Raw genomic sequence first — 17,238 nt, forward strand, 5'->3', positions numbered from 1 at the left:
GTTTTTGTTAGTACAAAAAGAGTTAACACAAGCAATGTGATTATGAGTTCCTGGCATATAGTAGTGACTCAATAAATATTAGATATTATTGTTATTTATCAAATTTATGTAGAAAGTAAGCAATGATACAGTAGATTGTTCTCAATCTGATTCTCTAGTTCAACTTCTTTATTATCTCATTTTATTGTTTTATCACCTCCTTTTTGAGCTTAGGTATGATAGAATTATTAGTACAAAACTCTTCAAAAGAAAAATAGGAAATCAATTTCAATCCCTTGGAAAGTGTTCTCTTCCAGCCTGAATTTTGCACCTGCCTTTTATATGCTATTTATCATCTTTTGGTGGTTCTCCTATTGTGTTTGCATAATAGGACATTTTTCAGGCCGTTTTTCAGGCCATTTATTTCATTTTTTTTAATTGAAGTATAGTCAGTTTACATTGTTGTGTCAATCTCTGGTGTACAGCAGAATGTTTCAGTCTTATTCATGGTTCCCCTGTTGTCTCTTATTTTCCAAAGTCTCTCTGTATCCATCTGGCCTATTTCTTCAACAGAGGAATGGGTTCTTTTAAATGGCAGCTGGTTTCCAAGAGCAAAAGTAATAAACTGCCTTAGTCTGGAACCACATAGCACCGGTTTGATTTTATTCTGTTGGTTTTATTGGCTCAAAAGTCGTAAGGTCAATCATGGGTAGTGGACATAAAGGTCTCTTTGTGATGGGGAGAAGCATATTTGTACAGAGATGGAAATAATTGTTTTTCACTGTTGTAAATTCTCCAGAGTCCAAAACAATGCTGTCACATTGTAAATGGCACATATTTGTTTGATAGATGACTGAATATCACCTTCATCATTGCGTATAGTTTAAGAATATATTTTAGAACAGGAATAGCCCCTTCCCCTCTCCTCCTGCCCCTTCTCTTCCTCCTCTCCCTTCTGTTCCCATTTCCTCCTTCTTTTTCTTCTTTTACCACAGACCATCTATTATTATGATAGAGAATCTTAGACTACATTGTGAGAAATGTTGCCATGTATTATTCTTCTGAAATACACTGGCTTTCAAATAATGATATGTAGCACAGCATTAAAAACCGAGGTCAGTAGCAAGAAACTAAGCAAATGTTCTGATTTGTGTGTTATTGTGTGTTTACAGATTGATAAACATTTTATAAACATGTGGCTTGTGGATTCAGATGTTTGATTTTTCTTTGAGAGCCTTTTGAGGAATCTCAAATTTTTTCCTACTTTTCTCCAATCCCTTATTGTACATTTAATCAAGAACAAAGTCCTTCACTGTACATAGCTTTTGCACTGTGGTCTGTTTTTCAATTTGGAATTTGTTTCTTGAGATTTGTTATTTCTCCAAATGAGCCTGGACAGAAGTGAGCCTATTTGTTGCATATGCAGAGGAGAGTTGGCTCACACACTCTTTCTTTATTTTCCTTTTATTTCTTGTCTTTGGACTATCCCTGTACTATGAGATAGAGAAGTACGGATCAGCTTGGATGCTATTTCTACCTCTGGATGTTCCTTCCATTCTTTCTTTAATTCTATTTTCACGGACAGCTGAAACCCATTGTCATGCTGCCATGTGGTGGTTACCCACCTTGAGAAGGTGGTGTTTCTATCCTGAATTCTCCATTCAGACTCTTGTATCTCACAGTTGGTGAAGCTAAATACTGTTAGGCCTGCTGCTGCTCCCTTCACGCAATGGCCTCCCTCAGAGAAATTTACTCAAAAGCTCTTGCTTTGGCACTATCTGAGCATGTGGAAAATATCGTTTTTTGCATAACTTATTCTTGCTTATTACCAAAGTAATAAAACTCAAATGCTTAGATATCAAGTGTTCCTTTTGGAGTTTTTGAGAGTGATCTATGTTTCACAAGAAGGCTGAGGAAAGAAATGTGTTGGTCTCCAAAATCAATGTGAAATTCTATTGACTTACTATTAAATATATAAAACAGCTTGGCAAAAGATAAAAGATGTTATTATGATTTCATTTGTGATTTTACACTAAGGCATCCCTGAAATTTAGCTGAATGTATTTAACAATGTTTAATAATGAACATTTCCTTTTTCATTTCTGGGGTTCTTCAGAGAAGGAGAACCAATAGGAGCTCTAATATGTATGTATATTAATATTACGTATTACATGCAATTATTATATTTGATATTAATAACATACATATGTTAATATTATGTCTGCACACGTTTTATACATATATGAAATTTGTGGTAAGAAATTGGCTCATGCAGTTTTGGAGGCTAGCAAGTCTAAAATTCATACAGCAAGCTGACAGGGTAGAGATTCAGGTAAGTGTGTGCAGTCTTGAGTATGAAACTGAAAATGTAGGTTTTCTTTCTATGATGCAGTCCGAAGGCAGAATTCCTTCTTTGAGAAACCTCATTCTTTGTTCTTAAGTCTTCAACTGATTGAATAAAGTCCATCCACATTATGGAGGATAATCTGCTTTACGTAAGTCAACTGATTGTACATGTTAATCACATATAAAAGGTACTTTATAGAAACATCTAGACTAGTGTTTGACCAAATACCTGATTACCAGTCCAGATAAACGGACACATAAAATGAACCATCACAGTTTCCTTCCATTTTGATTTGACTTCAACTTCATAAATTTCATTTTCACTTCATCAATAATATTCATATATTTTCATTATAAAGTTTCTGACAAAGACAGTTATCAAAGTAAATGCACTGTTTTATTTTTAGAAAAACAGTTCTACATTAAAATAAGCTGTTTATTAAACACATGGAATGAATCCAGTAGAATAGCAGCATGGTCATATTAAATGAGATTTGATAGAACAAAGAAAATTAACAAAGAAAAATGATAATTCTCTATTATTTTGAAACCTATTAGGTTGGAAATACATCTTAATTTACATACTGCCTTTTCAAAAAAATGATTTAGTAGAACTGAAGTTAGAATTGGAAGATTTGCATTAGTAATTATGTGGTTCATTTTAAAGAAGATAGTCATATATGAATACCTAACATTATATTGAAGATTATGCTTCAGTTCTTTATTTAATCTTTTAAATATTGTATTCATTGCATATTATTATGCCTTGTGTACATACAGAGGAGAAACAAAGAAGGCTCAGGAGAAAGAAAAATCTGAAATAGACTTTTAAACTGTCTAAGCATTGAATGGGTCACCCAATCTTCACAGAGGCCCATTAGTCATGAGTGGGAACCTTATTGGCTCAAGGTGTTGAAGAACACTCTCAGACCAACCATTGATGGACAGCTGTGCTCTGCTGAAAACAAAGGTGGGACCTAGGAAGCCAGGATTAAAATAAAAAAGAAGCATTCATGGGAAAAAGGCAGTTATACAGACACAAAAAACAAGTAAGTAGTCTGGTACTGGTGATGCACATAGGAATTCCTGTAGTTTGTGTTCCCCCTCAAATTCATATGTTGAAATTCTAATGCCCAAGGGAATGGTATTAGGAGATGGGGACTTTGGGAGGAGCTTAGATCATGAGGGTGGAGCCCTCATGAATGGGATTCTTATTCTTATAAAAGAGACCACACAGAGTTCCCTAAATCCTTCCACCCTGTGAAATTGCAGTGAAAACATGGTCATTTAAGAAATGCACTCTTATCAGACACTGAATCTATCTGTACCTTGATTTAGGTTACCTAACCTCCAGAATTGTGAGAAATAAATATTTGTCATTATTAAGCCATCCAGTTTATAGTATTGTTATAGCAGCCCCCATGGACTAAGAAAAGATTGACTGCAAAGCTCTAAAACTAGATTATGCTGAAGGTTGCATATCCTTAGTAGTTATTTGAAATCTATTCTCCCCTTACCCCCAACATACAGCTGAAGATTATGAGCTAAAGACTCTGCCAGAACTAAAATTAATATTATGTCTTTAATACTTAGAATTAACAAAGGCCAACAATAAAAGTGGCTGAGATTAAGCCACTTAGAAGTCACAGAAGGAAATCATTTCAAGTCAGCCAAAAAAAATTATCATTTGTATACCTAATCTGTGATGTGTAAAATGAGTGATGTTGATCATCAAGGTGAACAGGGAAAAGTGAAGATTTCAGAGTAAACCACCACGAGAAACAAAAAAGGGAAACTGGGAACAGGAAAGGTAAAGCAAATGCATCAATGCTGCAATTTTTATAAAAATTTAAAGACCCCAAATTACCTTGCCTTTTCTACTTTATGATTCAAGGGTGCATTTCCCTAAGGGAGAGTGACACTTGTTATTTGGCAATATTACAGTTAGTTATGTCACATGCTGGATAGCAAATAATAGTTCCTTATGTGCAAATAATTTTGAGAGAAAGGGAAACTTGTAATCATGTAGTTCAAATCCTGAGAGATTTAGAATTTCCTATTGCTTTTGCAAGAGAGGTCTCATAAGGTTCCTAATCCACATTTTTTTCTACAAAAATAAAGGGTAATTTTTGCACTCCTAAAAATACCATATTTAAAAAGAATCACAATGTATCACAAATAAACCACATCCTTCAAGAGACCTCTCCTTGAGCCCTGATAAGGACCAAAAACTAATGTCAGCAAAATAAATGATGTAGTGTACAATATTTACATGTAACTTGTTTCAAGGAAAAGATATGGTTGATAATTACTGTAATATCTGATCAACTAAATTCTAACTCTTTAAATATATTCTATGCTTTAAATTATTATGTGCTTACACTCATCTAACTATAAATTATATTACTATTTCTATTAAATGGAAGTTTTATTTGAATACTAAAATTCCATAACTATTTTATGTAAAGTACCAGTAATTATAGTAATGACAATATTTATTATTCAATAAATATTTATTCCATGCCAGACAAGAAGGAGGCAACATTTGTGCTAAGAGTAATTACACTGTAGCAGCAGGAGAGAGATGATTTAAATCAAACCATTGAATAATAGTAATAATAATATGTTAGGTAGTAGTAAAGTTGCATGAAGGAAATAAGAGAGTACTGATACTGGGGAAGGGGAGTGGGGAATCAGTGCTTTTGCTTAGTGTCTAGGGTAGGGCTCCCTGAGGGGCAACATTTAAGCTAATGCTTCTCTAGGGAGAAACCATGCAAAAATCTGGTACAAAAACCTTGCAGGCAGGAGGGTAAGCACTTTTAAACACCCAGGGGTCGCACAAGCCAGAGTTTAAGACTCAGAAAGTTCATTAGACTGGATGAGCGTTGAGTTAGGGCAGCCTGCTACCAGATGGTGCTGCAAATGTGAATAGACATTACATTGTAGGGCATTTAGCTTACCATGTGGAGCTTGTATGCATTCTAAGTGCAACAATATATAGAACAATTATTAAAGTATTTAAGTGAAAAAATATGATATAACCAGAAAATATCCTTCCTTTTCATAAGTTGAGCAGGCTAAGGAAACTCAGCAAAGAATTTGTTAAAATGCTTAACTGGAAGTAAGATTTAGTCTTTGGCCAAGTCTTAATATGGCTGAGTAGAAATTATTACTTTTACCTGCACAGTAGTCCTCTACATCCTTTAGAGCAGACCAACTGGTGCATGATTTGAAAACATGTAATGAAGGAAAAAAAAAAGTAAACTAATAATTGAAAAAGAACTTATCAACAAAGAAGAACCTTATAAATTATCAGTCAGATAGGAAAATATTTATCTTTTATGAATTTTGATTATATAGTCCCCAGTGGAAGCTCCAGAGCTTCAGGGTGTGTGTGTGTGTGTGTGTGTGTGTGTGTGTGTGTGTGTGTGTTTCTCATAGTTACAAGTATCTTCAAGGACCTCAGACTTGGAGGTCCTATGCCTCCTAAATATATATGGTGTGTCAGTGTCCATCACTGAAGGTTTCTGGGATAGTATTCAAAGCTGTATGTGTCAAATTTAGGGTAATGTGCTAATTAAGTATATTTGTGTATTGCATATATGAAAATTATATATATTAGAAGATCAGATATTGGGGCAACATCGGTATCACCACTGGTAGGTGAAAATTTGAAAGACAGTGATTAGAATAAGTAGAGTTTGGGAAAGAGAGACCTAGGGTAAGAAGAGTGTGATAACCTGGCAATGGCAAACTATTAAAGTATCTGGGTGATTTTTTCCCCTAGATTTGAAAAATGTTATACTTAGCTCACAGCTATAAATATTCCACTCCTATATTGCAATTGTTTTTTCTTGTTGTTTTGTTTTGTTTTAATTATCCCCAATCACTCAGTTAAGTTTGATGCAATTGCCTGTTAGCATTGCGGAGAATAAAGACAGAAGGCAAGGAAAGTCCAGCTTGTTCTACCTCAACCTCCTTACTCTCACTGAAAAAGCAGCATCTAATGGGGAGATGGTATCCAGAAGTTCCAAGAAGAGCATTAATGAAAGCAAAGGCAGAAAATAGGTTTAGAAAGTGGGAATATAAAAAAAGAGAAGCAATATTTAAATGGACAGTTCTAAATAAGTGTGGTATGGTGTCTCGTTTTAAAACATATACTGGAAGAAACTCATATTAGAAAAACTGAAGGAATAGTGAGGGAGCAGAATGTCTGGCATACAAAATCTAACAGTAATAATGGTCCTTAACCAGTCACATCATGTGACGTGCCTCAAATCATCTTAGATCACCTTCTGTATGAATAACTTTTGAGAATATCAGCTTGGAACATTTGTAATTTAATTGGAGATCCCTTCAAAAATACTGCTTTATGTTTGACTTTCTGCCCCGGGCTTCTCTCATAGACAGACTTTGGGAACCTGCTTCAGCACCCATGGGAAGGCAAACCTAAAAGTGCATGGCATTAACACATCCCTGGCAACTGTTAACCAATGGAGGATAAGCAGGTTGTTGGGTTAATTTCCCCTTGATCTTTCCTCAGAAGTTAATTCTGTGACATATTCTAAAAAAGGACATATAAGCCATACACTGCCACAGTTGCTGCATTCCCAGTTCAGCTCACCCAGGAAAACAAGCATATGACTTTTTTTTTTCAATGGATTCTTATGTATTGAAATCAACTGTTTAGAAAGGACTGGTAAAACAGCAATATTCTAAGTAATTCTCAGTTACATATACCTATATTACAAATGTGTACATTTACCCGAGCCCTTTTCTTGGATCTGTTTTTAAATTCTGCAACCAGATTCCTACCCAGTATCTGTCTGGTATGGTCCAGTTGACCTAGTGGATAATTTCAAGAGTGCTGAATTGCATATCCACTTACTTGTATTAACATGACATTGTAATATAGGAGTGGGTTGGTGTTAAAGACTACCTAGTTTGGAGCATGTTATGGTGGTAGCTAGTACTGATTCAAGGAATACTTCAGCTCTGAAGCTCAAGGACACTTAGTAGCTTTATACATTCTGGGTACTCTCTAGATGGGTGGGATGGGATGAAATTAGTTCTGGTTGTTTGTTACGTATAAGTCAAACATTTATTTACAAGTGTGAGGATCTTTCCATTCTACTTTCCCCTGGTACAGGAACTGGCAAACACAGGAGCCCTTTTGGGATCAGCCTTGAGTCCTGTGTGGTTATGATAAGCAGAAATCCCCTAAAGATCTGAAAATTTGTGACAGACATGTAGATTGGTTGAGAAATAACTTGTTTAACATTACGAAGATTCTGGTATCATTGATTACCATCATATAACCCAGACCCAGACTTAGTGACAAGCACTGTTTGTATTAATTCATATTTTTTATAATTATTAGTAGTTTTTCATAATTAAAACTATAGAAATCAGATTTATATTCTGTTTTAACTTACAGATTCCAGATGTCATTTAAATGACTTTCAGTGGGGTTTTTTTTTCCCTATCAGTGCTCTGCTATATTGTTGTTATTTCAGTTCTCCTAATTAAATATCTCATTTCAGTTTACCTATTTGATGGAAACCAGTTCACTACTCTATTCAAACAAACAAGCAGAAAGTTATGAAGAGGCATTTTTCAATTTTCTAATATCTGAATCCCAAAAAAGACACTAACATATTTTCTGGAATTTAGCTATTCATTTTATGTGTTTATTGTGTGTTGTCACTTAATGATATTATTTTACAAAATACAAATCCTTTCAATTCATCTCTGACTATTTAGCAACTTAAGTCTAATGAATGCTAATATACAGTACTAAAATTATGAGTTAGACTGACAAAGAGATTCCTTCTCTCATTCTTTATTCAGTTTCATTCATATGGCAGTAATTATCCCCCAAGCCATATTTCTCTAATTTTTATTTAAATTTTGTTTCAATGAAAGGATACTTGCATTTAAATTATTAATGCATTCTATTCAAATCAAATCATTTTCAACCCAAGTGGTTACATTTCTTTGAGACAAGCAACAAATCACACTTGGAAGAGAAACAGCACAAAAAATGTCAGAATCGATTCAAATATTTTATAAAATATTAAAAGAAAGATTATGCCCTTCATTTAGTCATTTCCTCAAAATTCACTAAGAAATCAAACCAGAGTTACTTTAAGAATAAATTCAAAGCCATCTGTTGTTTCATTCACAGCTTTCCACTTTTAGTCATAAAAATCAATTGGTAAGTAAATATATTTTAATTTATATGGGTAAATACTTCCTGGAAATTGAAAATTATTTTATATGATCACCAGTGAAAAAGTATTTTTAATAAAATTTCAATGACCATAAATTATGTTTTGAATAAATCTAATAGAATAAGCTAGCAAAAGTGAAAAATAAAATCTTCAAAAATGAATATATGCACAGATATTTAACAATGTATACAAGTATAAAAAAGGGTGATAGTAAAATATTTTTAGTAATAATTATGGAAAATATGTTAAATAATATCTCTGTTTAGGAACTACCTACCACACATCCTGATTGTTACTTATGTATTAAATAAATATGAAGCTTAGGAAAAAAAATATTAAGATAATTTTTCTCTACAGATAATTTGTTATTCTTTTTCTGCATTTGTTTTGAAAATGTGGTATTTACAAAATGTTCCAATAATATATTCTTGGAATTTTTTAGCATAATATAATAATATAACACCAGCATGCTCATCATTTTACTTTCCGTGATTTTTAAAATGAAAATTGCAATGCATTGTTTTCTAATTTCCTGACAGTAGCCATCAATAAATATTAGCATTTTGTCTCTGGGAGGCTGATTTTACTTATTTTGGGAATCAGTGTAAAGTGATTTAGGGAATTTCTAATATAAATTGATGGTGTCTTTTGTATGCATCTCATTAGAGTCAGAAAGTGAGTTGAAATTTAAATCAAGGGTAAATAACACATTAAAATTTAAAGCTTAAGGACTACTCAAAGGAATACATTATTTTGTACCTGAAAGAATGTATTTTTGTTACAATCTTAAGTGCCAATGAATAGAAAAATAGAAGTTTAAATTTAGTTGGCTTATACAATAAAAGATATACTAATTTTCAAGTTTAGAATCACATGCTGTATCTAAGGTTTAATTTTCTCATGAATACTATTACAGAGCTGAAAATCACAGATCTTATAAGGGATTAATATCCAAAATAAATAAAGAACTCATACAGCTCAATAGCCAAAAAACAAACAATCCAATTAAAAAATGAGTAGAAGACCCAAATAGACATTTTTCCAAAGCAGACATAGAAATGGCCAACGGGTGCAGGAAGAGGTGCTCGTCATCATTATCACCAGGGAAATGCAAATCAAAGCCACAATAAGCTAGCACCTCACCCATGTTAGGTTGGCTATCATCAAAAACACAGGAGGTAAGTATCAGTGAAGATGTGGAGAAAAGGAAATTTTTGTAAATGTTGGTACGAATGTAAATTTGTGCAGCTACTATGGAAAACAGTATGGAGGATCCTCAAAAAATTAAAAATAGAATTACCATATGATTCAGCAATTCCACTTCTGGATATATATCCAAAGGAAATGAGGACAGATCAAAGAGATACCTACACTCCTATGTTCAAGGTAGCATTATTCACAATAGCCAAGATATGGAAACAACCTAAGTGTCTTTCAATGGATGAATAGATAAAGAAAATGTGATAAACACACACACACACACACACACACACACACACGGCCATGCTAAAGAAGGAGACATCCTGCCATTTGCAACAACATGGATAGACCTTGGGGCATTATACTAAGTGAAGTAAGTAAAACAGAGAAACATAAATAGTACATGATACCACTCATATGTGGAATCTCAAAAAACCAAACTCATAGAAACAGAGAGTAGAATGGTCATTACCAGGAGCGTGGGGATTGGGGGAAAGGGCAGATGTTGATCAAAGAGTATAAACTTCTAGTTATATGATGGACAAATTCTGGCAATATACAGCAAGGCGGTTATGACTCACAACATTGTATTATACACTTCAAAGTTGCTATGAAAATACATCTTGTAAGTTGTCACCACAAAAATGAAATAGTAATTAGGTGAGGTGGAGCAGATATTAGCTAATGCTGCTAGTAACTATTTTGTAATAGAAGAGTGTATTAAATCAGCACATTGTACACCTTAAATTTACATATAGCTTTATGTCAATTACATTAACAAAATGGGAGAAAATCCACATGTGGTGTGAAATTTTAAAATCCCAGAGTAGAAAGAAGGGCTGTAATACTATAGAAGTATATACATATTTATTTTATATGTAATTGTGTAATCTAAATTTTGGGAAAAGGCTGGTAAGATGTTTCTCCTCTAATAAGAGATTAGGAAATGGCTTCTCACATATAAAAAGCACTGTGTGATTTCAGATGGCCTAAAAGTTCAATTCAGCCCTCTCTCTGGAAACTATAGAGCACTACAGATTGTCTTATAAAAGAGAAAGCATTAGATGAGGCCATTCTGTTTCTAAAAAATTAAAATCCATTTTTAATATTATGCATATTATGATAAACAAATATACTTTAAAAATATTGTCAGGGCAAAAGAAGTTTAAAAAAAGACTTTGCCAGGTGGAAAGAGCAATAATTTTCCCTTGATATCTGAGGCAAAACTAATATTGTACACCAAAGGTATGGTCAGTGAGACTGGACTCCAGGACTCTGAGATCCTGTCACATTTAGAACGAAACAAAAACCTCTCCGTGGTCTACAAGACTCCGAATGACCCGTTTCTTCCCTGACTACCCATCCAGATCTGCTTCTTTGATACTTGCTCATTATGTTTCTACCACACTGACCTGTTTCTTGCACCCTATCCACATCAAGGTCTTCTTGTTTAGAGGCTTCTGTGCTTGCTTTTCCCTCTTCCTGGAGTGTTTGTCTCTGGTCTCCTTTCACAGCATCAGTTTGTACTTGAGGTCTTTATTGAAAAAGATTCTGTTGGCGATTCCTCCATCAATATTATCCCCTCTAGAATCTTGAAAATATTACCTTACCCTACTTATCGCCTTCAGAGCGTTAATCTTATTGTAGTTATATAACTTTTTATGTCCCATGTTTACTGTCTTCCTCCAATAAAATAGAAGCTCCATGAGGGCAAGAGACCTCTTCAACATTCAGTCATTTCCCTAGCACTTGGCATATTGCTTAGAACTGTATTTGCTTGACATACTGTAATATTTTTTGAGTGAATAAATAAGCTGGGATCCAGTTTTCTTGGTTAAAAAAAAAAAGGAGGAAAAGCTGCCTAAAGAGATAATATGTGTGACATAGATTGAGTGATTTCTCACTAATCCATTTCCTCTTTTTGGGTATATGGGAGACATATATCCCGTAACTGCAGTCCTCTTGTGATTTCTGTCTTGCTGTGTGACCTAGACAAAGAACTGTGGTAGGAAGGTTTACCTCACAGACTTGGCCATCATGCATTCTTTCCTTTCTGTCATTGCTCCCTGGATGACTGCAGAGGATGCAGTGGAGAATTCTGAGAAAGACAGGAGATGATGGAGCCTCAAGATGTAGGTAGCCTGGATCTCTGGATCCTTCTTGAGGGAGAATAGCACTATAGATGCATCTTAAATGTGTTGGACTAAGATGTAAATGAGAAATACTTTTATTGTATTAACTAAGATCTTGTGGCTGTTTCTAGCAGCAGGTAAGAATTATTATCCTGGCTAATATGCAACAATAAAGAAAGATTTTGTGGTTAAGGATATTCAAAATTACAGTGCTACATATTGAATGATGATATTGGTTTTAATATATTCTATTTTGATTGATCAACATAAGAAAAGTAGTATTAATTTATGTGAGTTTTGTTTCTTAGATTTCATATGTTTAAGGCTGTTCCTAAAAGCATTAAGAATACAAAATTTAGAGAATGTTAAAGCTGGTAGCCAGTTACAAATAATAGAAAATAGGAGTAGAAAATATAGCCATTATACTCTTAATATTTTGGGCTTAAATGCCATTACATTCTTGGCATGCACTTGCCTGTATAAAATGAGGCTTAATAACACACGAATGGGACCATCATTAATGCAATTCAGAAACCCATCCAGAGTGATTAAAGCAACCCAAATCGCCCTTGATCATATTTCTGACCACTTATCAGAAGTGTCTTTATACTGTCATTAGCTGAGCTTCTCCTTTATGATTTTCTATGTCCTTGTCAAGTAATTGCTTCAGAACCAGATCAATGAGAATCTATAAAAAGAGCTAAGATCAAACTCAGCTCAGATACTCCTTTCAGTGTTGAACTGTCCTCTTTGACATTAGCATAGAACAATTAATATACATATATGTTCACCACTGTCCCCCAATTCCGTCTCCTGGGCAAAAGAATTACAAAGCTTCAGGTTTCTTTGCAGAATTCAACATAACCTCCAGATAAAGAAAAAAACACTATTATGGCATCTCAAACTCTACCAGTTCAGTGCTCTTCCTCAGAAAGATTATAGAGTGTTTTATGGTTGATCTGCCTGAAGAAAATGTTCTGCATGATGGGAAAAAAGTAATTAAACCTAGTGGCAGTTGCTTTTGTGAGCTGTCAAGGTGAAAGGCTAGAACTTACAGAACAATGTATAGGAGCTGATCAAAAATCTATTGAAATTTGTTCAGAATTAGTAGCCAGTATATTCAATTACATTTTTCAATGTAACAGTTGGCTGAGAATACAGTCTGAGCAGGTAAATTGTACTGTTACTTTGCTAAACATATTTATGGTCTAGTATGTATAGTCCACAATGAAGTAAAATGTAAAGACAATGTGTTTATATTATAAAAGATGTTCAAAGATGCACTGTGACCAATAAAATAATGTCAGTAACTTATAAAAATATTTGTCTGAGTTTTTAAATTTATTTGCCCTTAAATTTTTCTAGTTAAAAAATTATGTGTGTGTATTTGAATAAGTTGATTAAAATAATCTTTCATTTTCATGTTTCACATGCAAAGTTGTTTTATTTTTCTATATACACACATCTCTACCTAGTACTTTCTGTTTCTTGTTGCTTTCTTGGATAGAATCATCTTGATTTTCAGGTTGGAAGTAAAATGTCACCTTTCCTGAGAAGCCAACTCTCACAGCCCAATCAAAAGCAGGTCCCTCTTTCTATAGGCTTTTAACAACTAGTGTTTTGAAATGTCTGATTTCCCTAATAAACTACTAGCCCCATGAGGGTCTTGTTTACCTCTGACTGTTCAGTGTCTGGAATGCATGGAAAATAGCAGATACTTAAATACCAACTTTTTGAATGAGTGAATGAATGAATGAATGAATGCATCTGCTCAATCCTATCCCTGCTGCCAGCAACACAGCCAAGCCCTCTCTATTTATTTACTCTAAAATACTAAACTATTAAAATAACCTAAAACTTTTATTTGCTTCTACTTTTGTCTTATACTAATCCATTTTTCTTTCCACTACAAAGAACAATCTTATAAAGCATAAATCTGATTATAACCACATCTCTTCCTTGAAATTACCGCATTGTTTTCCATTGTGCTTGATATAAAGCTAATATGTATTTAATTATAATTCCATTATAACAAATATAAAGATATCTATCACAACCAAAAAGTTTTACATGACAGGTTCCCAGATCAAGTCATATTTCCATTTACTTGTTCCCATGCTTCTAGGTGAGAACCACACCAAACTTATTTTATTCCTGATCACACCCAGCTTATTTCTGCTTCAAGACTTTGACATATGTCATTTCCTGGGCCTGAACCACCACTTCAACCTTTAACATTAACAGTCCTTTTAACATTAATAATCCTTGGAGTCTCAGCAAAAGTTTTACTTCCTCTGTGAGACCTTCTTGATGCCCCAAAGGAAGTAAAATGTGTTACTCTGTTATATGGACATTGATAGTTAAAAATATAATAATTAGTTATATGAATATTTTCCCCACAAGATTATAAACTCCTTGAAGACAGGTCATGGTTCACCACACTCAGCATTTTTATTTAAGAATAAATATTTGTACATAAATATTTATATTAACTATAAAATGATAACTACAAATAATATGATACTATCATAAATAAATATGTAGAAATACTATGTATCAAGCACTGCTCTAGGTACAGGGAATGCAACAAGGGGAAAAAATAACAGACAAAAAGCCTGGCCCTTGGAGACTTAAATTTGGGCAGGCATAATATATAATAAATAGTATAAGCTACAAAATATGCAAGTAGTATGTTGGAAGGTAAATGGTAAGGATAAAAAAGGAAAAGAAGGCAACAGGTGTTGTGTTGTGTTCTCCATAAATTGAAAAAAATGCAGGCAGTTCTAATAGGGATAAGAACATACGTAACTTATGGGGTGTTATAGGCATTTGCTCTTGTCCTTGAACCAAGCAGTTATTCCTCTTATTCACTAAGGACACTGTGGGGGCTTTGCTGAGCCTCATTAGAGACGCTATGGTGTAATTTTTCCAGTATTAATGAGACTTTATATTTTCTCTTTTACTTTAACCTTGAGAACTTTACCATGAGCGGTGAGACACCCCTGAAGGGTGAATGAAGTCTTCAGGCAACAAATATCCAAGGCAGGAGTAATAGTTATTTAGGATAACTTTGCTAAACTTCCATAGTATTCTTTTCTAGTTTTTGCAGGATACTACGCATTGGATAGAGACACATGAAAAACAACAGCTTCTCTCATTTTCCACAGATGATTTGATTAGCTACGCTGTACCTGGAAGAAAATACAATGTGTGGAGTAAAAAGATTTAAATTAAGAATCAGAGAATCCGGGTTCCCGTTTCAGCTGCTCATCTTTTTGCAATGTCTCATCCTCTGTGAGCCTGAACTGCACTAATGGGTCCCACCTGCCTCACACAGCTACTGTGAGTATCCACAACCACCTTGTGTTTTAAAGTCATTAACCAACTTTAAAGTAGTAAATAAATGTGAACTGACACATCACTCTTATTAAACCCTTTAAGGGTCCATCACTAAACTATATTCATGGAAAATAAGTAATAGGAAGTCTCTCATTGTTAAGCCATGCCTACATATCTAAATTTTCTTTCTCTGAAGACGTGTCTTAGCCTGCTTGTGTTGAGTTAGGATTAATAACTTGAAGTCTATGTATATGCCACCGACCATTGTAATCTTGTATTAACACTTATTTTACATTGCAAATATCTGACTATCAGTTTCACTAAACCAAGACATACTAGAAGATAAAAAAATCTCATGTTTCGATGCTTCCATATAGTTTTACATTAATATTCGAAAAAGAATAGAATGAGTAAACTAATATAACATTTTGTATTAAATTAATTAAGTTCCAAATACCTTGAAATTGTCCCCAGAAAACAATGAAAGAAAGCATGAGTTTGTCATCTTTGGAGATGTTTCAATGTTTACAAGATTCAAGCTATTCCTTGGCAGTTTCCAATGATTAGGCAATTCATATTTTATTTTTAAAAACATTATTTGCAATCCCTAGAAGCTGCACTTTAGAAAATGGAGATAATCTTTGAAGATTTACTGGAACACTGATAGTTTATTATTTTATACCTGAAATTCAGTTTCCAGCCAGATGTGTATGTTTAATCAATGTCTCATTGCCACTGTAGTTTTCAATAATCTGTGAAATTTCATAACTATTCACTTGATCCTGAAATCATTAACTTGACTATAAAACCATGGAGACTACTGAGTATCTATAATCCTTTCTTCTTGATCTGTTTATATAAAATGCTGTTAAGCATAGAGTGTGAAAGCACATTGGTTACTGTAGATGTGATTTATAATTTTTGATGTCTTATTAAAGTGTAAGAATTAAATGCCACAATATTGGTTTTAGATAGAATCATCTCATATAAAATATGTGTATATATAATGTGTTATAATTTTCCTTCACTTTTGAAAATTATGCTATTGTTTGCACTTTGTGCCTGGGGATTTTCTTTTCCTGTATTAATAGAAGATTCACACTGACCATCCTGAACTTATCACAACAGTATCAATCCTCACTCCCTCCATTCTCACCAGTGGGGAAGGTTAAGTAAATACTTTTCCAAATAGGGTTACTTCAGTTTTTGTGGAAAGTACATGTCTATTGAAGTCTTGCTCAATGATGATAATAATAAAATGTTTCTTGAAGCAACTGAGATTTAGATGAATCCTGTCTGACAGACTACATCAAAATGAAGCAGTCATGTTGGTTTAATTAGCTCGTTCTTTCTCTGAACATGGTTGGCGTGTATTACATGGCTGCCTTCCACCGTTTGTTTCTCACTAGCGTAAGTGTCCCTGTTTGTGCTTGGATTGCTTGGTGCCTGTGCTCATGCTGTTTCCACGAGGTGGAATGCTTACTCCCATGTTTCAACTTGTGAAAATTGTCAGCATGCTCAAATGTGGCAGTAGAAGACAGAGGTTAAGCACTTGGATGGTAGTCAGAGCTTGCTTCAGCTTGAATCCCAGCTCTGCTACAAATTTGGCATGTGCTGCTGGGAAAGCCAACTGACCTAATAAGGCTTAGCTACCTCCTCTGTTAAAAGGGTAAGATTAAAACTAACTTTTTAGGTAAAATTAAGTCTGACTTCTTATGTTGTGAGAATGAAGCCACTTTGTAAATACAAAACTCGTAAAATGTTGTCTGGTATAGAGTAAGTATTATCTATTTGTTCTCTATAATTATGAAATTTTGGCTGTTGTCACTTATTCCCCTGTTCATTTAAGTACCAGTTCAAATAGTGTCTTTTCTATTAATCACTTTACAACATTCTCTGAAAGAATTACTACTTTTCTCATCTGTTTTTCCATCACATTTATGTTATGCAATTATGACATAATATGATGAGTCAGAATAAGCTTGTGTGTTTAATTTCCACAACCTGTG

The 17,238-nt window shown here is 33.9% G+C and overlaps 1 long non-coding RNA gene across 1 annotated transcript in view; it reads left to right on the top strand.

Moving 5' to 3' along the window:
• The window catches only part of LOC140700032 (uncharacterized), a 341,257-nt gene that overhangs the window by 290,454 nt on the left and 33,565 nt on the right, over window positions 1-17,238 (top strand). Inside the window, exon 3 of the long non-coding RNA XR_012078244.1 lies at window positions 15,058-15,232. This is a non-coding gene — a long non-coding RNA (uncharacterized lncRNA). The remainder of the gene's footprint in view (window positions 1-15,057; window positions 15,233-17,238) is intronic.

This window comes from Vicugna pacos, chromosome 2 (assembly GCF_048564905.1).
Source record: "Vicugna pacos chromosome 2, VicPac4, whole genome shotgun sequence".
Lineage (NCBI taxonomy): Eukaryota > Metazoa > Chordata > Mammalia > Artiodactyla > Camelidae > Vicugna > Vicugna pacos.